Source organism: Tachypleus tridentatus, chromosome 2, assembly GCF_004210375.1.
Source record: "Tachypleus tridentatus isolate NWPU-2018 chromosome 2, ASM421037v1, whole genome shotgun sequence".
Classification (NCBI taxonomy): domain Eukaryota; kingdom Metazoa; phylum Arthropoda; class Merostomata; order Xiphosura; family Limulidae; genus Tachypleus; species Tachypleus tridentatus.
In genome coordinates this window covers 79,109,464-79,131,564 of record NC_134826.1, presented here as the reverse complement: position 1 = coordinate 79,131,564, position 22,101 = coordinate 79,109,464, and the positions used below count along the sequence as shown (strand labels likewise).

At 33.9% G+C, this 22,101-nt stretch overlaps 1 pseudogene across 1 annotated transcript in view; it reads right to left on the bottom strand.

The window, feature by feature from the left end:
- Positions 1-2,971: 2,971 nt before the first annotated feature.
- The window catches only part of LOC143244310 (serine/arginine-rich splicing factor 1B-like), a 31,632-nt pseudogene continuing 12,502 nt past the window's right edge, over positions 2,972-22,101 (bottom strand). Inside the window, exons 3-4 of the transcript XR_013025020.1 lie at positions 19,702-19,874; positions 2,972-5,765 (exon numbers count right to left, since the gene is read on the bottom strand). The product of XR_013025020.1 is annotated as a serine/arginine-rich splicing factor 1B-like (transcript). The remainder of the gene's footprint in view (positions 5,766-19,701; positions 19,875-22,101) is intronic.

Below are 22,101 nucleotides of genomic sequence, written 5' to 3'. Positions count from 1 at the left end.
ATTAATGTCATCACAACCAAGGGACTTCATATATTAATGACTGTTGTTTTTGTTAAACACAAGTAATAAACTAATACATTTTAACAAGTTCACAAATGCATGATTACATTCACAAGTTAATACCAATGGAACAACATCTTGATATCTGGTTGATAATATTAAGTTTTTGTTAAATAAATATTAAAAGGCCTTATTACAAGCTTCATTTAATAACCGTGTTTTAGTCTTTTTTCAATACCCATGACCCCTAGAAAGGATGTATGTGGGGGGACACAGTTTTATGTCTCATTAAAATGGAAGAGAACAAAGTTACTATAATGAAGTTTATGGATTTGCATCACACACTATCTAAAACTCAGTGAACTGAACTTTCAGTAACTGAAAATTTTTATACAGAGATAGCATATGTATTTGGAAGAATTTTTATTCTATTCCAACTCTTAAGAAAAGTTTAATAGCTTTCACAGCAATTTTCATACATGTTCCTTACTAGTTAACAACTATCTTAAATGTACTGTTGTACATTTATATTTCATCAAAACAACAGAAAAAAAGATAATTGTCTATAATTAGTATAATGCCTGCTGAATGCTATTTATCATGCCACAGAACATTAATATATACTAAATCTAACTATAGGAAACAGCAAATAAACAATTTAAGACAAGACCTCTTTGCTTGGTACCTAAAGTGGTTATGATACAATGCCAAGTTCAATTTCTTTCTCATTCCTATTTAGTTGTAAAACACACATTATCACAATATGCAGCTAGTCTAACTAATCCATCCATTACCTGGTAACATAAAATTAATGTATAAACCTTAACCCTCTGATTATTGCATACTCTAAAATATTTTTTGTACTTGTATTATCTAAATATTAATTTATATATCTGGTGGAGAAAAAAACCTTTAACAAAAAACACTTAAATTTTAGTTTTATTGTTATATCATGAACAGGCATTCACAAATCTTAACATTTAGTCTCTGACTTGAATGCAACTGTATCTAGATTCAGATCTACACATATAGTGCTATTTCTCTGGCACTTGTCTCAAATTCTATTTAGCCTATTCAGAGAGCAAAGAAATAAATATTCCAACCCCCCCACCTCAACAGCTGCTGGACTCACCTTATATATTTTAGCTTTGAGAGTTAAAAGCTGTGTGTACATATTTATAATATATAGAAAAGCTCACTTTAAACCATAACCTTCTAATGGTGGTTTTAAAATTGATAAAGTATATTCAACAGCCAAAGTATTCTTGCAGCTTTTGTCCTCACACTAGCACTTGTGTTGTTTCTCACTTTTATATGTATTAATAAGAACACTTAAACTTTATTAAAGCTGTACTTTTATATTTTAGTTTATCATGTATTTTTTGACTTTCAAAATTCATATTTGAAAGTTTTAATAACTAATATAATCCAATCTTTGCATCACTTCACAAGGCTTAGGTTATTAAGTGAGAGCAAAAACTATATGCCAAATGCAAAACTATCTTTGCTGATGATACCATTATAATACCCAGGGGCACCCATTGATATATGTTGTGATGAACAATAAACAGTAAAATGACAAAAAGTAAACAAAAAAAAATAAAAAAAAACAAACAAATGTAAAGGTAAAGACAAGCTTGCATATGCAAGCCAGAGTTAAAATGTGTACATGTATCTATTCATTTTACATATTTAATTGCACTATACATCGACAATAATAACTACAAATAGTGTAATGGTTGGCAAACTTAAAAAAATAAAATATAAATATTTAACTTAAAACATTTTTGATACTTTTTTTAGAAGGCAAATGAAATCTGAAAAGCTATAAAATAAAGTATTTTTATACTTGACATGAAATTCAGCTTATACTTGAACTATTTAGAGTGAATGAAAATTACTGCAATACATAATGAATTTTCAGTTGAAATATTATAGGAATCAAAATTAAATATTTTATTTTTTTTAAATTAAGTGCCTTTAAGAAGGTTTTATCAAGTTCCAAACAATTTCATCCACTAGTTTTATTTTTGGAAGGAAATATGATGAGAGTTGCATTATGCCTTTGTGATGCAAGGACCCAGTAACAAAAAGAATAATTCTACAAGGCAAAGAGTTATTTGATTGGCTCTTTCTTGTAATGTATATGATGGCCAAAAAATGTGCATAGGCACTGAGGATGTTTCTCCTAAATATGACTTCTAATGATATTCCTTCTACTAGAAAAAGAAATAGAAGTAACCAAACAAAATTTGCTTTCCTTTAGTCTTAAAAAAACAAAACAAATAACATTAAGTTGATACTAGCTCTATGGTTAAAAAAGGCAAACTGTTTCCAATTAACAATATGGAACTTATAAAAGATACTTTCTTTTTATTTCTGTAACTTCTTACCTATATTCTGATTTAAGTTCAAGTTAAAAAAAAAAAAGACTTTTCAATAATAAAAGAAACAAGCTTCCAATTTAAAGGATATAGTGATGCTAACAAACTATTAAATTTCCTATTTATAAAGCTTTAAAATCTCACAAGCAGTCAGGAGTTCTCCTGGTTTCTGATGTGACCTTTGATGACCCTCAAAGCTCTCAATTTAAATGTTTCCATTGGAAATTATGAAATCTAAATGAATTTGCTTTTGAACTAATTACTCAATTTCCTATTTGTAAAACATAATAAAACATTGAAACAAAAAGGTTTCATGTTTTTATGAGTTTTTTTCTTGCAGATGTGACTTGTTTATTTATTCATCATTAAACTGTTGCTTCAAAAGCAACAGTTTAATACCATAGTTAAAAGGTTTTAAGTTATAATATGCTTATTCAATGTAAAGTTACAAATTGTAAAACATTAGTTATGTTTTCAAGAACACAACAGAGAAGTAAACATACAAATTTATCCTTGAAGTTTTTATACCTCTTCTGAATAATAAAAATACTTCAGTTGGCAGTTTATGCATAAGTAACAACATTTCGTTTTAATTTTCTCATCGTTTCTTTATTCATACTGATGATGAGCTTTTCTTTTTCAACTCAACATATTTCTTTTTTTTTAATTACAAATATATCCTTTCACTGAACAATACAAACTTTAAACAGTTTTAAAAGTTATTGTTTTCAAGAAAACCCAGATTAGTAGATGAGCCCATGAAATGCAAGCTTTTACATTAACAGTAAAATGCAGGTGTATTTACTATACATAACATTTGTTCTTATAAATCAAAGTATAATATGCTTTTAGATGATAGTAACACTAATAATGGAACAACTCACTCTAAGCCATACACTAGGAACAGAAAGAAAATCAAACAAAATATTATAAATGTCAAGTAATACCATTATTTCTGCAAGAATTATTTCTGGGTAAACCTAAACAATGTTAAAGAACCCAAGTCTTGTCATTACAGGTGAAGCATGTTTTCATTTTTAAAAAAATTACCATTTTCTTGAGAATATGTTACAATTAATAACAAATTCCATTGATAACAAAAATCTTAAAAGCAGTTAGACAATTCTTTATTCAAAAAGTGGCAGTCAATCAGGAATACTAAATTGTCTTCAGATATAAGATCACTTTTTGTCACGTTTATACTTTGTCCAAAAACTTGTCAAAGCCTATAAGCATTTTATTTCTATAAAAATTTAGAACTATATTTAGCTTCAACTATAAACAGCATAAACTGTCTAGTTGCATTTACATGTCAAGAAACCATTAGTGCAGTCAGTACTGTTTAATCAAATAAATATTTATTTTGTCACTAGCTATCATATAACAATACTATAACTCAGTGAAAAATAGTGTATTTAAGTTCAAGTTATTTTCCACTTTTCATAAATGTTCAAAAGTAAAATGTTGGTAATAAGTTATAAATGTCAAAGATCACTCAAGTAAATATATATTATAACTAATTGAAGTCCCTCTCAGAATTTTTAAGCCTGACAAAAAACCTTATCCTATGAATTCTCATAGAAACATATCATTTTGGTACATTAAAATGAAAATCCTTTCCAGTCTGGTGGCATTATTTCAGCCACTTCTGCACTTTAATTTGGACAATTTAATAACTCAGAGGCAAAACTAGATCTAAGTACACACTTCAAACAAAGCATGATAACCAATGAATGTTTCTGACCTTTAGTTATTTTTTGGTAAATTTACAATCCATAACACTAAAACATTCTACATTATGTAATTAGATACTATAGTATTATTTAAAACTGATGTCCTGAAAGCTAAGTTACACACAACCAAAGACATAATAATGTCATGCATTAACAAACTATTGAAATTGTGTAACAAAACATTTTGTATATTTTTTAAAATAATACTTATATCATTATTACATATTTAAGTTATTTCTGTAATTGTTTTAGATGTTATTTATATAAATTTCCAAAAGACCTTCATTAACCTCTAAATTCATGTCAGAATAAAGTTCACTTTATAATACCATTAGTTCCAAGTTAGAAGAGGAAGTTATGCAAATGAAAAAGAATTGCCATAGTAATTTACAAATAAAAACACAAGCTACAAAGCCAATAAAAATAATTTATCACCATTACATGGAATATAAAAAATCCAAAACTATGATATACTTTCATTATTTGAAATGTAAGATCCCAAAATGCTTCACATAATCAGAAGTTTAGAAATTTACAATTTATATAATGGAGTACTGGAACTCCACATCAGGTAGACTGCATGGAGGAATATCCCACCTTACAAAAGACATTTATGATTTTAGTAGCTTTAGAACCTTTGACATGGTAAAAAATAAAAGAAACTGAACTTTACATTTTTCATATCAACTTAAAATTAAAGTATTGCAACTAGAAACAAGTGTTATCTATGCAAACTGAAAATTTAACTGTTTCTACTCCCCAAACAAAAATTACAATTGTGGAAAGTGGCAAAAATCTAAATTAGGATTATCAGTTTGTTTTTTAATTACTTTATCCAAAAACAATTTTAATGAAATATGCATCAAAACAAAGTTACACATTTGAACATTTAAGTTTTATTTTGGGAGGATTTAAAGGGAAAAATCAAATATGTTTTTGAAACATAATGGTGCCATTTGCTCTCATAAAAACAAAAGGTACTAAGCTGAAAAGGGGTTAAATGAACATGATTCTTTGTGTCTTTCTGCTACAATGGATATAGTATGTCACAAGTGTCAGAATAATCATCTAATTTGTTTAGCATAAACTAACAGAAATAACACTTATTAAAATCACACGTAAACAGCTTATAATTCCCATTCCTACTGTTTTAACAAAGTAATAAAGTAATAGACATGTCCAAGCAAGTGCAATTGATTTAATCACAGCTGTCAGACAACATGAGTCTTCTAATACGAATGTGAAACGTCCTAGAAAACCTTTGGTGTTGTAACAGTTAAAATATACATAAACAATTTAAATTTTGACACAAGAATATTACAAACACGACATCAACAACACAGTGATATTCTACAAGAAAACATTTTCAGTTGACACTACTGCAAAAATGGAAAAATCAACCTGCCAACAAATATCCCATGGACTCGGCATGCCACAGCAGATGAAGTTGCATACTTTCTTATTAATTGGAGCGGGATCTTGATCTGGATATAGATCGAGACCTTGAATGTGATCGAGATCTTGATCTTGAGCGCCGAGCAGGCGAATAAGTAGGAGAACCTCTAGTGCGTCTTGGCGAGTAACTCCTGCTTCGTGAACGAGATCTCCCTCCACCATCTTCTTTTACTTGTACATAAGCTACTTCTCCCTATATTAAGTAAGAGACAAAGCTATACATATGACACATTTCATTTATTGTTTGAAATCATTAAGAAATTAAAATATATTTATATGTTGATAAATAATTTCTTTTGATTTAAAAGTATGTTATGTATTCAGTGATGCTTGTGCTTTCACGACATGTGCTTTTGCATGCATGAGAGACGATATTTGGTCAAATACCACATTACAACGTTAAATACTCTCAAATAAAGCAGAAACATCCATGAAAACTCACACAGGAAACAGAATAATAAACTTTTCATTTGTTGTAATTGTTCATGAAGATTTTGGAGATGATGGCAGCTAAATAAATTAAGACTAAAAATAATTCCAAGTTACTAGAAATTTGAGATTGTGTGTTTTCTTATAGCAAAGCCACATCAGGCTATCTGCTGATCCCACCAAGAGGAACCCCTGATTTTAGTGTTGTAAATCCAGAGACTTGCCACTGTATGGAAGGGGAGTTAAGATTACTGGATACAAAACCACAAGAGGAGAGAATGTGATGATCTTGTAAGCACAGAAAAAAATATAATTATAATAAACCTATTAAACACAGTAGGAATGGGCAGTTTCTTCCTTTTAACAATTCTGGTAAAATCCACATTTCTGATAATGTAATGCAGATATGTAATGTTAAACAAATGTTTTCTCAATATTTCTTTATAACAATGCATCGACATGCAATTTGCATGTGCAAAGTTTACATGATTTTAAATCACCCCATACACGTGAATTTTCTCAAGATCTGACTAATCAATATTTCATCAATCTATTTGTCGTAAACAATAGAAAGACACTCGATATTCAACTGAACATTCAGATATTAGTCTCAACTAATATTTCCAATTTCTCATTTATTATGTAAAAACAAGAATAAATATTACACAGTCTCAAACAGTTTCCAATTTTATGGTTACTTTTTCAAGTAATTTTACTTCAAGGCACCAGAATTATGACAAACCAAAGCTAACACATCAAGAAAAGAGCACTGAGATTGATTGGTTGGTTGGTTTGGCATTTTATGGTGCAAAGCAACTAGGCTATCTGCATCAAACATCTATTGAAAAAATTAAAAGTAAAGTAAAATTACTAAAATTCATAAAAAAGGAATCAAGGTAAAAAAATTAAGTTTAATTTTTCAATTAAAAACTTAAATAGCATAAAATCCAATTTTTATATCCAGTTTACAGTAGTGAGAGAGAAACTACAGTAATACCAGTTGTAAAGGACTTTCTGTAGCATAATTTTAATTATCATAATTTGCCAGGATGACTAACAAGTAAGTTCAAACAACAGCATTCGTCACCTAAAGTTGGCCTTTCCAGACCTGGCTGAGTTATTTAACATCATAGCCATTTTCTTTCAAACCAAACTAGTTGTACTTTAATTTGTAAAAAGAAATCACATTAAAAAAAGGTCTAATTTATGAATAAAAAACTTAAATAGCATTACAAAGGTCAATGGTACCTTTTAATAAATAAAAACATTTGCAAGATGGATAGTGTCCCAATCGTCAATGACACTCCAAAACTATGGATAAGCATTGGGACAAAACACTTCTATAATGGGGCTGTTGTTGAGAGTTGTAACAATGGCAACACACTAAAATCTGGCTTATTGTGACCTGAGTGTCATACAGACAACACACTGGTGCATCAGTCCCAAATAAAAGAAAATGATGAGTTACAAAAGTGTGACCAATGCATAGTCTAGTTAGGACAACTTCCTCTTTCCAATCCTTATGGAAACAAGACAGCCAGAGTCCAATAGAGGATTTTATATGGAAAAGCTTATTTTCACGTTGCTCACTCCAAGTCAATTGCAAACTGGCACAGAACCAAGCCTTGAATACAGGATCATAGTCCATGTATGCAACAGGCACAGCAGTGATAGTGCCAGATGCAGTGTCGGTGAGCCCATTCCCGCAAATACCAATGTAGAATGATATCCAGGAAAACTGAATAGAAGTAGATGTTAAACAGAAATGGGCCAGTTGGTCTTGAATATCGGTGAGAACTGACGTGAAGTGATTCCAGAACTAACAGAGAGCTAAGTGAATCAGTATGAATAGTACAGTCCATGTACTGCATAGCTTCCGAGTGATTCAGGGCAAGAGAAATGGCATGCAATTCATCAATGAACACAGGAACTGCAGAGGGAATTCTGTGTGCAACAACCAAATGAGGTAGTTCATGGTGGAGTGCTGTCTTTGGAAACCACACTGAGTGGGTGAGAGGAGGTTGTTTGATTCAAGGAACCAAACAAGACAAGCATTAACCATCCTCTCTAAGATCTTAGAGACAGCTTGCCAAAGTAATTAGACAGTAGTTCAAAGGAATCTTGAGATCCTTCCCAGGTTTAGGGAAAGGGAGTATAATAGCATGGCACCAAGCATCAGGAAAAACATTCTCCTGCTAGATCAGCCCAAAAGGAAAGAAGTGATCATTCTGCCTGTGCTTTAATGGCTGAGAAGATAGGGAATGAAGCAAAAGTGCTAGGTACATGAGAAAAGATTTTGCCAAGAGCATTAGCAATGCTCTGGGCATCAGAGAATCCAATTAAAAGGGGGCAGAAGTATACTGGCTACTAATCTTTAGAATCTGGTCCCATATGATTTTAGAACTGGTGGTAGAAATGATGCTAGAGGGGTATTTAATCCAAGATTCCTTCTGGCCTTAACGTCCGACCTGCTGAGCATGTGCACAGGCCTGCTGAAATGCAATAAGGTTTAAAAACGTAGGATACCTACAAAAGGTATCCCAAGCCTGTTTTTGAGCTTTTCTTGTCATGTGGCAAGCAGAATTCCACCAAGAACAAGGATACTGTGTGAAAAGTGGCGAGGTTTTCAGAATACACTGACTAGCTGCTTGGACAATACAGTCAGTTAATGCTACCACACAGTCATCTATCAATGGCTTACACATGATGGCAGGCTTAATTTCTGAGAAAGCTATGAAAGAAGGCCAGTAAGCCTGTTCCAACTTCCATCGAGGCACACGAGTCGCTTTGCACTGACCATGGCCAGTCTCTCTCAAAATGATAGGAAAATGATCACTGTCCTGTGGATAATTGTTGATTCTCTAAGAAAAGTAAGTGAAAAGTGAAAAGGAACAGATAGACCTACAGCAGTAAAAGACTGACTAGGTGCATGAAAATAAGTATAAAAACTAGTATTAAAAAAAAAAGACACATTATGGTCCAAAAGCATATGCTCTATAGCATGACCCCTCCCATCAATACTAACACTACCCCAGAGGGAATTATGTCCATTAAAATCCCTCAATTGTAAAATAAGGATGGTAACTGCTCAATGAGGGCATCAAGGTCAGACTGATTATAAAATCTCCTCGGTAGTCAGATTGAAAGAACGAATAGTGACAGTACAACCCGTAGAAACCTGGATGGCTGTAACCTCCAAAGACGTATCAAGTGACAAAGAAGTGGGGAAAAAAAAGTTTGGATTTTTTTTGTTACGATGGGGTCAGTCAAATTGATCAACCTTCTATAGGGTTAGGGTAGAAAAAACAAAATATGTTTATTTAAGAAAGATAAAAATTGATATTTACTTAGGAAATTTAGGAATTATGCAAACAAAACTTAAATGTTTTTAGACTGAGAAAGCCATTTTTAACATTATGATGAAAATAATTTTGCACTCGCCAGTCAGTACTCCAACACCATATAATTAGCCAAAGTATCAGCAAAAATAATTCAAAATACCAAACTTGTATGTGAAAGACTTGTAAACTTTGTCAAAAGTTTGACAACTTTCACAAAAATAAATTAAGTACTTTCAGGGTTATAGTAGGCATATCACCATGGTCACATGGTAGTTACAAATTCATGTAAAATACATATGCCCCATGTGACAGGGTTAAGTCTCACTATGGAATAAATTCTAGGGAACAACCTCAACTATTTTGTTAGTATTATAGTTCATAATTTTTAATACAGTAAACATATTTACAAACTTTTGCACGTTATTAGTAAACCTTACAAGGCTTTTTGTGCACAAAATATAAATATACATAATTTTTAAAATTAAGATTTTTCAACTAATGATTTGCTTGTGCATTTTCTTTTGAAATACTGATTATCTTTGATTTTAAAATTAAAAATATACTTCTCTGAAGTTAGAAACATGGCAAATTTCACATACAAATATTTAATAACCTCTAGATAATTATCTTCTAAATAAAAAAAAACATTTTATCTGTTATTTTAACTATTGTATCTCTATGTGGGTTTGGCTGATGTTAACATTTTCCTAAATTGATAATATATTTCTAATACTTACCTCTGTTAACTCTATAGCTATTTTTTCATACATTGTTTCCACTCTTTATACCCCACTTGAATGCAAATTTTTCCACCAAATTCAATGCACCCTCTATCTAGGTACTCTACATAACAGAGGTGGGGCTCTTTAACATATAATGTGCAGTTTGCAGAAACATGTTGGCTGAGCTCCTTTTTGCATCACAATTTATATAAAGGGTAACAAAACAAATTTTCAAGCTTTATAATTATTTACCAGGTATAAACTGAGAGTCCACTGTAGTAAAACACAAGTTTAATATTCATGGTAAGTAAATATATTTAAGAATTTAAATCCTAATTTTAATGCTAGATTTGAGACATGGATTAAAGAAATTTCGCATCAGCAAGGATTACAGAGAAATTGTACTGGAGAATCAGTAACTGTACGAGCTGATGCTTACAATGTTAGTTTTCATGGGCATCACTTGTGATTGCGTGAATGTGGCTTGTATGGCTGTGTTGCGCGAAGTGAACTTAGGAGAGTGTTAGTGTGATATTGGGCACTAGAGTTTCTTTTCATTGCATGTGTTGGAGCTTACTGTTTTTTTTTTTTCACTTTAATTTTTTTTAGAAGTGTCTGTGAAAATTTTGTGAAAGATAACACCATAAAATTGTAAGTGAAATTATGAAGATGAAAACAGAAATTTTAAGCCAGAGTAGGAGGAAGATTTTGTATTCACTGTTAAAGGAGGTACACCTTTGTGTCTTATCTGCAATGTGTTACTCAGTCATTACAAAGTCAGTAACTTGAAACGCCACTATGAAATAAATTGCAAAAACTTTTCGTCTGATTATCCACCATAGTCAGAATTAAGGAAACCCAAGTTAACTGTGTTAAAATCATCACTAAATAGCAGCAGACACTGTTGACAACATTCAGTAAGTAAATTGATAGAATGGCTGAAGCTAGTTTTGTTATATCATGAAATATTGCTCATGTTAAATGCCCATATTATGATAGTGAATTTGTTAAGAATATAGCTGAAGTTGTTGCAGTGTTAGATCCAAAACTTCAGAGACTAATAGCACAAACACCAGCTTCACGCCACACTACAGTGAGAAGAATCTTCCAAAGTGTTGATGTAGCAGATAAAATACAAAATTATTTAAAGAATTCCCTTGCATTCAGCTTAGCCCTTGATAAATCTACAGACAAACAGGCAACTCACAACTGGTGGTATTTGTTCATTATGTTTCCTCTGATGTAACTGTGAATTGATTGATTGATTGATTTAGTGTTTTATGGCACAAAGCAGCGAGGCTATCTGCGCTAGACATTCGGTAAAAATGTAAAAATAAAATAAAATAAATAAATGTAGTAATAGACATAAATGGAAATGAAGGTAAAACAAAAAAGTATAAAACCAATGTTGACACCTAGTCTACAATGTTAAGATAGAAGGCAGAGTATAAGAAGTTGTAAGGTATTTACTCTAGCAAAAAGGTAATGATCATAACCCGCCAGGAAGACTAACAGGTAAGTTCAAGAACCACCGTCAGTCACCTGAAGTTGGCCTTTCCAGTCCTGGTTCCGGGTTATGTGTCATAGCAGCTATTATCAAAATGTAAAACAATAAAAGTTTTAAAAGACACTTCGCAAAATCGTAATAATGAGTAGCCAAATGTCCAGTAAAAAGATAAAAGTCAAGTAAATGGAGTAAAATTTGTAAAAGTAATTGAAGATAAAAGCAAAACGGTAATTAAAACAGAAAATGGCATAAAAACCAATGTTGACATCCAGTCAACAAAGTTGTAAAGAACTACCTGTAGCAGAATGGTAATGATCATAACCCGCCAGGAAGACTAACAGGTAAGTATAAAAACCACCGTCAGTCATCTGAAGTTGGTCTTTCCAGTCCTGGTTCCGGGTTAAGTGTCAATATGGCCAGTACTAAAAAGTTAAGTAGTAAAAGTGTGAAATGATATGCAGCAAAAGTGTAATAACAACTCGCCAGGACGACTAACGAGTAGTTCAAACGGATAGTTCAAACAGTAGTGTTAGTCACCAGAAGTTGGCCTTTCCAGTCCTGGTGTCGAGTTATTTAATGTTCTGGCCATTGTCCAATGTCAAATTGAAGGAGAGAGATTAAAACTGTAAAAAAGGAACCACAATTAAAAAGGTGTAATGAATAAATACGCAACACTTAAATGAGATTAAAAAGATTAATGGCCATTAAAAAATTAAAAACATTATCAAGGTGGACAGAGTCACCATCACCAATAACTCTGTCCAATGTTACAGACTGACCCTGGGAAAAAATATGTTTAAAATATTGCCGTCAGGGAGAATTGTAACGATGGCAAGAAAGTAAAACGTGGCTGATAGTGATTTGAGTGTTACACAAACTACACATTGGTGCATCAGTTCCAGATAAAAGAAAATGATGAGTTAAAAAACTGTGACCAATGCGTAGCCTAGTGAGAACAACTTCCTCCTTCCGAACTTAACGGAAGCTAGATGGCCAAAGTCCAATTTTGGGTTTGATTTGAAAAAGTTTGTTGTCACGTTGCTCACTCCAAGTGAACTGCCAGCTGGCATGGAGCCGAGCCTTGAAGACAACACCATAGTCCATGTACGGAATAGGTATAGAAGTGATGGTGCTGAAGCAGACATATTTAGCTGCCATGTCTGCAAGCTTTTTCCCGTGAATACCAAAATGGCCTGGTATCCAGAAAAACTAGATTGAAGTAGCTGCTAATGAGAAATGGGCCAGTCGGTTTCAAATATCAGTGAGAATAGGATGTGAGCTAACGTGTAGCGATACCAAGGCAAGTAAAGAACTAAGCGAATCAGTATAAATAGTGCAGTTGGAGTACTGCTCAGCTGCAATATGATCCAGGGCAAGAGATATGGCATACAGTTCAGCAGTGAACACAGGAGCTGTAGAAGGGATTCTGCGCACAACTACTGACCCATAGCAAACCGTAGCAGAACCCACTGAATTACCTGATTTGGAACCATCTGTATAAATGGGAACTGAATGATTGTTTGAAAGATATTCATTGAATAAAAGACGGTACTTCCAATCTGGAGTATCTGCCTTTTTTAGGTGACTGAAAGAAAGGTCACATTTGGGGGCTGTAATAAGCCATGGTGGGATGGGCCAACCTGTGGAATCTGCAATGTTATCCAAGGACAGACCCAATTCATCCATTTGCGCCCGGATGCGAAGGCCAAACGGAGCAATGACAGATCGTCTGTTCTGAAAAAGTACTGCCCACCGAGGAAGGAAAACACAATTCCAGGTGGGATGCTTTGGTAAGGAATGAAGTTTCAAAGTATATTGTAAAGATAGTTGCAAACAGAGAAGGTGTAAAGAAGGTCCATGAGATTCAATGTATATACTTTGAACTGGAGAGGTACAGAAAGCTCCAGTGCAGAGTCGAAGTCCTTGGTGATGAATGGGGTCCAGCATCTTTAAGGCCGAGGGTCTGGCAGAGCCATAGACCATTGATCCATAATCGAGTTTCGATCTAATAGGAGCACGATATACCTTTAACATTGAACAGCGATCTACCCCCCAACTGGTAGAAGAGAGAACACGGAGGATGTTCAGTGCTCTTGTGCATTTGACCCGAAGCTGCTTTAAGTGTGGTATAAAGGTCAGTTTACGATCAAAGATAAGCCCCAAGAACTTGGTCTCCGGGACCACTGGCAGCAAAACTTCACATGAAGTTCAGGATCAGGGTGAATACCCAGTCGATGGCAAAAGTGCATGCAAACAGTTTTGAGAGAGAAAAATTAAAGCCATTCTCCAGAGTCCACTTCAGTACACAATTGAGGGCGGTTTGTAGTTGCCGCCAATATATCTCATGTTTGACGACTGACATGAGATGTGAAAGTCGTCGACATACAGCCCATTCGCAACAGTGAGAGGGAGTTGTTCAGTGACAGCATTTATCTTTATACTGAAGAGTGTAACACTCAATACACAGCCTTGAGGGACTCCAAGTTCCTGTACAAAAGAACGGGAAAGTGTCGAACCCACACGAACTTGGAATCTCCTGTTTATTAAAAATTTTTTAATAAACATGGGTAGATGGCAACGTAACCCATATGTATGGAGGTCTCAGAAAACGCCATACCTCCATGTTGTGTCGTAAGCCTTCTCTATGTCAAAGAATATTGATACAAGATGTTGGCGGTTGAGAAAGGCTTCTCTGATAGATGTTTCAAGACTAATTAGGTGGTCTGTGGTGGAGTGCTGTCGACGGAACCCACACTAGGTGGGTGAGAGGAGGTTGTTTGATTCAAGGAACCAAACAAGACGAGCATTAACCATCCTTTCTAATGTCTTACAGAGACAGCTCACAAAGCAATTGGACGGTAGTTTGAAGGAATCTTGGGATCTTTCCCTGGCTTAGAGAAAGGTAAAATAATAGCTTGGCGCCAGGCATCAGAAAAAACATTCTCCTGCCAGATCAGGTTGAAAACAATCAGAAGGACATCAAGAGAAGCAGGAGATAGATGGTGCAGCATGTCATAATGAATATCATCAGGTCCAACAGACGTACTGGCAGACCGATGAAGGGCCATTTTTAGTTCCACCAGGGTAAAGGGACAATTATAGTCAAAGAAACAGTCAGTTCGAAAGGAAAGAGATGATCGCTCTGCCCGAGTCTTGATGGCCAGGAAGGTGGAGGAACAAGCAGAAGTGCTAGATACCAGGCAAAAGCTTTCACCTAGAGTGTTAGCGATGTTCCGAACATCAGTCACCTCCTGACCATCAGAGAGTAAGATCGAGAGGGGGACAGAATTGTAGTGCCCATTAACCTTTCAAATCCTGTTCCATATGATCTTGGAACTGGTGGTAGAAGATATGCTGGTTGTGAACATAATCCAAGATTCCTTCTGGCTTTGACATCTTACCCACCTAGTATGTGCACGGACCCGTTAAAAAGCAACCCGGTTTGAAAGTGTGGGATATCTACGAAAAGTATCCCAGGCCCGCTTTTGAGCCTTCCGTGCTAAGTGGCAAGCAGGATTCCACCACGGACGAGGATATCGTGGAAAACGTGTCGAGGTTTTAGGAATACACTGAGCAGCTGCATGTGTAATACAGTCAATTACCGCTGCTACACAGTCGTCTATTGATGGCTGATTTACGATGGCAGGATCAAGTTCTGCGAGAGCAGTGAAAGTGGACCAGTCTGCCTGATCCAGCTTCCACCGGGGCACGCAGGTAGGGTGGCATCGACCACGCCCAGTCTCTCTCAAAAGGATCGGAAAATGATCACTGCCTATTGGATTACTGTCAACCCTCCATGAAAAATGGGAGAATAATGAAGGGGAGCAAACTGAGAGATCAATAGTGGTAAAGGACTGACTAGGTGCATGAAAGTAAGTGGAAGAACCAGTACTGAAAAGAGAAAGATTGCGATCAGAGAGCATCCGCTCTACAGATCGGCCCCTCCCATCAATAATAGCACTTTCCCAGAGGGGATGATGTCCATTAAAATCCCCTAGGATTAGAAATGGAGATGGCAATTATTCAACAAGAGCATCAAGATCTGATTGATCATATGTCTCTCCAGGGGACAGGTACAGAGAACAAACAGTGATGGTATGACCCAAGGAAACATGGATGGCTACAGCCTCCAAGGGTGTGTTGAGTGACAAAGACGGGGTGGGCACGTGTTGATCAACCAACAGTGCCACCCCTCCATGTACTCAACTATCACACAACCTGTCATTTCTGTACAGAGAAAACTGTCGAATGGAGACAGTATCAGCAGTTTTGAGAAATGTTTCTTGTAAAGAAAGACAAACAGGATGGTAGGAAGCAATCAGCGTTTTGATATCATCCAGATTAGAACGTAAACCTTGACAGTTCCATTGTATCAAGGTGGCCATTTTTAAGAACGGGTAGGTGAAGTGGCTGGAGAACCCTTCGGTTTACGACCATGTCTTTTTTCTTTACTGTCTTTAGTCGGAGGAGGTTTATCAACCTCCATGGATCCTGCTCTGGGTCGGGTGGGCAGGTTTTTGTTATTGGAAGGGGAATCCAGTGACTGAGGATGCGAATGAATAATTGTTTTGTCTCTTGTGGTGGGAGAAAAAGATGTATCAGAAGAAATGCCTGTATTTGAAACTGAAGGATGTGGATCTTGAGGTTTGTTGGAAGGTATGGGAGGAACAGAGATGGCTGTGGAAGTCGATTCATCAACCTTTTTAACCACAGAGGTCAAAAGGCTTTTCATTTGTTTTGAAAACGATTCTCTTGGAGGCACAGAGAGATCTGTCTGCACTCCCACTGTAGTTGTGGAATGAAGTGCAGCAGCATATGTCCGAGAGGGAGTTGTGGACAGCAATTTCCGAGCCTCAGGATAACTAATGTTATGTGTCGTTTTCAAAAGCTGCACCTCTTTTTCCTCCAACCATTTTGGGCAAGAATGAAAGTAAGAGGGGTGAGAACCATTGCAGTTTATGCAATGTGGGTTCATGTCACAGTCATAGGCATCGTGGTCCTTGCCTCCACAACGAACACATGTCAGGGAACCACGACAAGATGTCTTTGAGTGGCCAAATCTCCGACATTGGAAACATCGAAGAGGGTTTGGTATGTATGGCCAAACCCTGCAAATGAGTTAACCTGCCTTGATGGTGGCAGGTGCACGTGGTGAAGTAAATGTTAAAACGAGGGTATTTGTTGGCAGTGTAACTCCATCTTTGCGAGTGGAGATGCACCTCACTGCAGAAACTCCCTGAGTGGAGAGACCAGCGAGAATCTCTGACTCAGGAACGTTCTTCAAATCCCTTTCAACAATAACTCCTCGTGAAGAATTCAAGGTAGCATGGGGTGTAACCTCAATAGGTATATCCCCAATTGCCTTTGAATTCAAGGAGTTCACTGTGTTGGGATGTGGATGTTTCAACCAATATGTCACAAGATCGAAGTTTCTTTACTGACTTTGGAGAGCCAGCAAGTCCCTCTAGTCCCTTTTGAATAAAAAAAAAGGGGACATTTGCCCTAAAGGTTTTTCCGAAAGAGAATGTAATATAAGAAAATGAGGTACATGTGTTACTGATGTTGAAGATTGCTGTTCTGAGTATTCAAGACGTGGTCACTTACCCATTGACTGTTTTTTTACAATTTTATTTAAATTTTTTAGAGGATCCATAGGAAAAAGAAAACATTTCGGTACCCACTGACCCCACCCACCATGGAGCCCTACAAGGGGACGCACTACAATGTCATGGTAGGACATTGCAGCAACACCAGGGTTTCGTGAGCACCATACCCAAACGCCAGCATCAGACACAATGACCACAACACCCGTTGAGAACTTCCAACACTGGTACTTGGTTGACTCTAGCCCAAGTGGACCAGTCGATTGACCCAAGGGGGGCCACCCAAAGGCCGCCCGTCTACAGGAATTGAGGCCAAAGTGGTGTGTTAGGGTTGGACCCCTCAACCACCAGGATCCTCTCCTCTCCTTTACGGGTCGCCACGCACGGCAAACACGTGAGTGGATGTTTAGATCTCAGAGAAGGTAACCAGATAGAACAGAACCTTCCCTGGGAGGTCCCCTCAACCAGACAAAAATATTGAAGATTCTTTTCTAAAAACACTGGAAAACATGTTCACAAGATTTTCATATTAGCATTTGACATAGTCTATTAATTCACATTTCTATGAAACAGATTATCTTAACACCTAAAAAAAACTATAATTAAAAAAATTACACAGCATAAAAACAACATAGCCTGATAAATACAGATTACTTCACTGGTTTTTAGGATGACCAATTTGTATATTCACAAATGCAATGCTGACAAAAATTAAAAAATATTTTCTCTCTCTCTTAAAGGTGCAACCCAGAAGTAATCTTCAGACAAAAACTAATCCATCATTACAAATATGTGGCATGGTAGCAAATACTTAGAAAATTCAAAGGTTTCATTCAACAAAGAATTAGCTGTTAAAATGCTAAAGAAATCTAAGCTTTCAACTCTCGCTATGAAGTTGGTCGTTTTGACAGTTTATAAACTTTGAATTCATCATTGTTGCTATACTATAATTTTTAATACACTGTTTATCTTTACAAATTTGACAGATTTTCAATGCATATTACAATTCTTTTGTGCACAAAAAATATTTTTTTCTTACAAGAAAACCTTTTCTAAAGAATTGTCTGCAAATAGTGAGCCTTTCTTAAATTCTCCTATTAAGAGTAAAAATACTTTGTCTAAAAATCTCAAATTTTAATAATGTCCTAAATAAATTACAAAAAGTTTTTTCTTAGATAACATTTATTTTATCTTTTATTTTTTCAACCTAATTCTATACAAGTTAGTAAATTTCACCAACCTTGGAATAGTAAAAACCTAAACTACCCTTTTTCCAGAAACTTCAAATTTTAACATGAAACTACATTTGTTTATCTTAAATAGCTTTAAACTCATAGAAGTATACATCTATACTTAAATTTTATTTGATTTTTGTGCCAAATAAGTTGTAAGTCACACAATGAATATGCAGCTTCACCACAGTATCAAACCAGATAACACAACTACTCAAGCCTCTTGCAAGTGTACCCCATGAAAAATGATCAGTATTCATTTTTACCTTATCCAACCTAAAAAGTTTATAATATTTTCACATATTATTTACTTTAATTATAACAAGCAAAGAATACATGTGAAAAAAAAAGAAATAAAGTACTTAGCTGGGTCTTCGTTTTCTATACCTTTAACTGTTGATAACATTAACCTTTTCTTTTTATACTAATGGTACTGGTGCACTATTTTTGTACTTAAATAATACACCAAGAAACACAATAATAATATGTAAAATGTAGATAATATTTCATAACTATCACAATTTTTCTAGCTTTCCAACTATACAATAAGAGCCATTAAAAATTATACTAAGCTTGTTAATGTGTTTCCTATGAGAATAAAGTTTGAACTAAAAGCAAAACCAAGAATTCCTTGTAGATAAAACAATGTAATATTTCATTTGTCAAGTTAAAATATTGGCTTTATTTTGTATTTAAAAAAAATGCATGACAGGTGGGCAGGTAACCATATAAGGCGATGAAAATTATGATGATGACAATATAATAAGTAATTTACATTAAATGTTGTACTTAGATGGGTGATAAATTAGAGTAGATGGAATTTCCAAAAAAGTTATCAATTCACATTATATGGAAAAAAAAAATTTGGAATTTTTGTTTAATATTGCTATATAAAATTAAGAAGTTAAAACTACTGTGAAAATATCTATTAGCTGCATTTTTAAGTCAGATTTATTCAAATATAATAAAGTAGTTTAATTAAAGTTTGAATATAACTCAACAAAAACTTGTGCTGAAGAAGATGCTTCTGGCAAGAGGGTTAATGTTCGCAGTACCTGTATATGTAAGATGTGGCTTTCATAGTAAAATAAAAATTAACAAAGAAACTTACTTTGAAATACTTTTATTAAGTGTAAAAGTTTTGTCAAAAAATTAACTTTAATATTACCAGAAAATACTAAAATTAACTTCACTGCCTTAATGTTACAAAAACATTTTGTTGTATAAGCTATCTTGTCATAAAGGTTAAAGAATGACTTAATATATGAACCTGTTTCTTGAACTATTCAACTTACTTCATGGGATCGAAACCTTGAATCATCCAATTTTTTTACAGCATATTTCATATCCTCATATCTCAGAAACTCCACCACACCAGTTCCATCCTTGTAAACATCTGCATAACATACATCTCCAGCTTCTCGCATATGATCCTTCAAATCTTGCCAGCTTCCCGTAGGAGGTAATCCTGAAAATTAATGTTTCAAATACTAAAGATATTTTTCAAAAATGTTAAAAAAACACCCTCAATTCCTCTCACAATCTTTTTTTAAAAATAGTCATTTTTAGATCCCAAAAGATCAAAATAAATTCCATATATGCACAGTGTCAATCTGAAACAAAATATGACCTATTAATCCTTTCCAGATGGGTCACAGATCAAAGGCCATTTGTTGCATCACATTCAAACTTTTGCTGAACTACCATTTTATGAATTTATGTCAATAAGTTTAGCATCAAACTGTAATTATAATTCATATTAAAAAAACAATAACACACCTAAACATCAATTTTGTGTGTCGTGGTATGCTGATAATTTCATACAAATTATGAACTCAAATTACTGATATTAGTAAGTGAATGTTCAAAGTTGGCAGATTATCACTAAACATTAAAAGGCTTTCATGTGCAAAATATCACTTAATTTTTTATTAAGTCAGTAATAAATTTAAGCAATGTTGTTCTCATGCCTTTATTTTTACATGTTGCCTGTCCAACATGCAGTGATTTTCAACATTAACAAACAAAATCCTTATTATATCCAGATAGATTTATCAAATGTTTCTTAAGAAAAACTTATTTTCACTGACAAATGTCTAAATTCAGACCACTCTCATAACCACCATAAAAAATTAAAAAATGAATAAAAATTACTTTTTCATTTTAGAATAATTACAGATTACAAAACAAAATATTTAGACTGAATAGCTTAAATCTCATTTATACATTAATATAGATTTACTATTTTTATTGTATTGATCCTTCAGCTATGCCTGACTATCAATGATGCAGCACACATGTAATTATGTTATCATATTCAATAATATAAAACTGATATTCAGTTTTTACAAATTGACATATCTTGGCTGTGTTTTAGTGGACTAGTATTTGGTAAAATAGTCATTTTATATGCATTATATGTATACAGAATATTACTGTTTACAAACAAGTTCTTAAAACTTGTTATTAAACTGCAGAACAATAAATAAAGAAAAAAAGCATCTCCTCTAGTTACAACCTTTGTATTTGTTGCTACTTGTCATAGCTTAAGCCTTAAGTAATTTTGCAGGTGTACGATGTCAAACAAAATCATAAATTACTTCTTCAATATCACAGAATTCTATTATAATTTAACAAATTTAATAACTAAACTGTATTTGTATCTAAAGAAAATCGTAAACATACTAGAGACTCAACTTACTAGCACTAAGATTTGTCTTGAAAGAAAAAAGGGGATGCCATTACATTTGAAAATGGCTGATAAAATCACTATGGGGACATTTTGAGCTTGTAATTGGTTATTCACGTCACATAGAGAAGTGAGTGTATACTTTTTGCTGTTAATGATATAACAGACCACTGCCAAAAATCAAAAGTGAACAGGAGCAACTGTGTTTGACTCACTAAACAATGATAGCTCAGCAAATAGATAGGATAAAAAGTTTTTATTCTGTATTTTGGGTTGTCAATATTGGTAATTTGAGTTACTAATTCATATAAAACTATATGTTTTGTATATTGACACCAAAAACATCTAATTTAAACCATTGCTGCATATAACATCATGTGACTCACAAATCTATATTTAAGTGGGTTCTTTTAATACTTAGTTTTAAATAAATTAACTCATATAATAAAGTTTTAATTGTAATGTATAATTTGATTCCAAATGTATCGACAAATTCATAAAATAATAGTTCAATAAAGTTTTGAATGAACATAAACAAATGCAATGACAGTCTCTGATAGATGAACTGTCATGAAAGGGTCAAAGTGTTGCATTTATTAAGGTTCGTAAAGATCTTAAACAAAAGAAAATTCCAAGTGTATCAAGGAATCTAGAAATCTACCAAGGAAAATTATATTTATATTTTCTGGTATTTTGGTTCATCAGATATGCCCATCATCAGCTGTCTTGGGCTACACGAGGTTCACAATATCCAACATTAAATACAAACATAATTTTGAACACTTTTTACCTTTTTATCACCACAATTTCTGGTTGTTATTTATTGATTTTATAGGAAATTCATATAAGCTGAAACTCAAAACTTTTTCAGGACCACAACACAGAAACTTTCATATGAATTATTCTTTTTAGCAAATTTCACCTCTTGCAAGATACAATTTCATGAGAAATTTAAAGCAAGCACAGACAAAATGATACACAATGTTTTTCAAAATGTGTCTATTTT